Genomic DNA, 3,222 nt, shown 5'->3' on the forward strand with positions numbered 1-3,222 from the left:
TTTGTCGCCAGCAGCAAAAAATTAAACAAGGATTAGAGTGGAAGATACGATGGTTGCAACCTTACTTTCTCCATGCAATTCAACTTTATTCTGTGGTTTTTCGGACGTTAGAGTCAGGATTCTGAATCAATATGTGAATGGATCCATGTTTTCATTTTTTTCAAAACAAAAGGTTATCTCGTAGGTTTCTTGTGTTAAATGCAACTGAAGGTTCTGCCGGATTCAGAAAATCCGAAGAAAATCTCCCTTCTTGGGCGAGACCCGATTCAGACGAGCCTCGATTCAGACGAGCCTCCTGCTTGGGCTCAAGATGATGAAGGGAAAGGTTCCACAACACCAAGATGGACGCAGAAATTTATGCAGGCAGTACGAACCTAGGAAGTTATATTAAAAAATTTAAGAAGGTGCCAAGTTATAAAATTTTGTGTGTGAAATTAAATAATTAATAGAAAATAAAAAGATAAAATCTAAAATATAAGAGAATTTGAAAATTCTAGAGGGTGCGACCGCACCCCCTCATCCATCTCTTCACAACACAACAAAGTTTTGAGGCCCCCTCGTTGTTTACTTACTTGCCTCGGCGATAACTGTCATTGCTGCTGTATGTTTGGTCATGATAAAAAAGATTATCAATAAAAAATCTAAATTATATATAAATTTGAAATTTTCACGAGACAGCTTCAGGTCCAACACTCCTTACTCTGTAATGGTTTTAGACCCTCAAAATTAAGATGGATAAATTTCTCTCTTTACCCTGCAGAGTGGTTCTGTTTTCGAGTATATCAACCAAAGGCCTTTTTTTTGGAGTTCGCCCTTGCTCAGTTTCTTTGCATGTACTGGAATCCCCACTTCAGTCAGTTTCCCTTACCTCGTTTGAGTTCGATATTTTGAACGAGGAATTGTAATTCATTTTGTTTTCTTAGCAATTCGGATGATTCCAATGAGCTAACATGTTAGTGTTGTAATCTAGAAGTGCTTTCATTGATTTTGGTGACAAACCTCATTTTCAAAGTGATTGATAAAAATATGCTAATGGAATGTATGGATCGAAATTTGTCATCTCAATCTAACCAGTTGTTGTAATCATCTGATTTTGAATATTCAGACATTTCTTTGGTTCAAGTATGTTCAAGTTGCTAACAAGGACACTGAGGAACAAGTTAGGAGGGATGGTTTTCTGTGAAGTCAAATGTCAAAAGTTTTCATTGCCACTGTAATTTACTCACCACCTAGAATCATTCTCTCTGGGAAAAGAGTGTTTAAAAGAGTGGTGTTTCTTTTGAGGTAAGTAAGTATGCAATTGTTATTTGTTATTACTATTGGTTGTTATACAAGTTCTATTGCCAAAACACTGTAATATACTATGTTTACTTGAAACTATAGCTCACACGACACTTCAATGAATTTAAAAATACATGTAGGCCTAGCGGGTGCCAAATAAACCACCACTGCAATAGTCAGCCACTTGAGACCGAACCTCTCTCTTAAACTCTTACCAATGGCTATTACAGGTTGGAACTCTTAAAACTGACTACCCTCGAATGTTTGTCTGAACTGCCAATTCTCCGGGACCACATTGTTGCTTGTTAGAGTCTTGCCATCGCTTGTGGTGACTTGGAATGACAGGCTTTGGCCGTTGAGATAGGTGTTGCTCTGCCAGTTCTGGCCTCAGTTCCTTGACATTGCTTACCATCCAGTTCTAGAGCCCTTGATCGACACCGAATGGACATCTCCGACACCACCGACGTTTGTGATTAGGACTAAGTTGAAGCAATAGTGGCCATTGATTGTGAATCTGATTCCCCCTTTCTTCATACAGGGGACTCTATTTTTTTAAAGAAAAAAATCACAGTAAATATACTATGAGATGAGCTCCATCAATATTTTACTACACAACATAGCAAATTTCATTGAACTTTACCTTCTGAACGAAATTGGGACAATACCAGCACGGTATTTAGCTATTTTCAAGAAGGCCAGCTCGGCCATATCGAAGTATTGGAGAGGATGATTGCACCACCCACCATTGTTATTGGACAAAGCAAAGTTAGGGGATAGAAGTTGGTCCCCGTCACGGTGATGGTTCTGGGGAGGCACTATTTGGGGTCTCTGGCACACCTCATTTCGTAGCAGGAACTACATCTCAAGCCACTGTTGAACAATGCAGTGCTAAGTGCTGCAGTGTTAGTCCCATAGCCTTGGCCATATAAGTTGCCATATCCACAAGTACCTCCTGAGGATGACAAACTGTCAGCTCTAATAAAACTTGGATGTTATATGGAGACCATTTGAACTTACCCATCGTGCCAGAAGCATCACCGCCACCGAAGAATGTCGCATGGCCGCCTTGCCATCCTCCTCCATAGTCGTCGAATGCGCAACGCAGGAAGAAAATGAAGACAAAGAGCATAAGGGAAGTTACAGAAAATGATGGCTCTGCCATTTTGAAGAAAGGGTAACACAAAGCGGGTGGTGCGTTGATATGGGGATGGGAGAAAGGGGGTTCATATAGGAAACAAAGAGGAGATGTTTTGGTTAGCGGTGCGATGTTGACTTGGAGTGGAAAGAAAACCCTGTACTTTAGGGTATTTATAAGATTAGTCCTTAAGCTTCAATTATAAATACCCTAACCCATTTAGCTTCAACTATAAATACCCTAACCCATTTAGCTTCAAAATCATCTCAAATCATTCTAGCTTTCTCATAATACTAGAGAATTTAGAGAGTTTTCTTGAGAGTTGTTTTCTCTTTTTTATCAAGAGAGAATTGTTATTGTTTTCTCTTTGTTAGATCGAGAGAAGTTGTAATTCCTATTTTCTCATAGTGAAATTCTTCTATCGTTGCCCGTGGTTTATACCCTATATTATTTAGGGGTTTTCCACGTAAAATTTGTGTATTCTTTATCTTCATTTTTATTTTCTCAAATTATTAATTGCGATTTTGCTCTATCCGATAGCCGTATTCCGCAACAATTGGTATTAGAGCCAGATCTGAGTGTGTAATATCTACTTATTGTCTTTGTGGTTGCCACCAAAAGGTGGATCCTCCAACATAAGAAAGTAAGAAGAAATTACCCATTCTTTGAAGGTTCCAGAGAACTATTCACGACAGTGAAATAGTGAGATATATCCGTAATAGAAGCTATGGCAACGAAACTTGATATTGAAAAGTTCAATGGGAGAAATTTCTCATTGTGGAAATTAAAGATGAAGGTCATCCTTA

At 38.7% G+C, this 3,222-nt stretch overlaps 1 pseudogene; it reads right to left on the minus strand.

The window, feature by feature from the left end:
* Positions 1-1,365: 1,365 nt before the first annotated feature.
* Positions 1,366-2,443, minus strand: LOC120153678 (annotated as a pseudogene).
* Between the last annotated feature and the right edge of the window lie 779 nt (positions 2,444-3,222).

This window comes from Hibiscus syriacus, unplaced genomic scaffold, assembly GCF_006381635.1.
Source record: "Hibiscus syriacus cultivar Baekdansim isolate YM2019G1 unplaced genomic scaffold, ASM638163v2 tig00111105_pilon, whole genome shotgun sequence".
Taxonomy (NCBI): Eukaryota; Viridiplantae; Streptophyta; class Magnoliopsida; order Malvales; family Malvaceae; genus Hibiscus; species Hibiscus syriacus.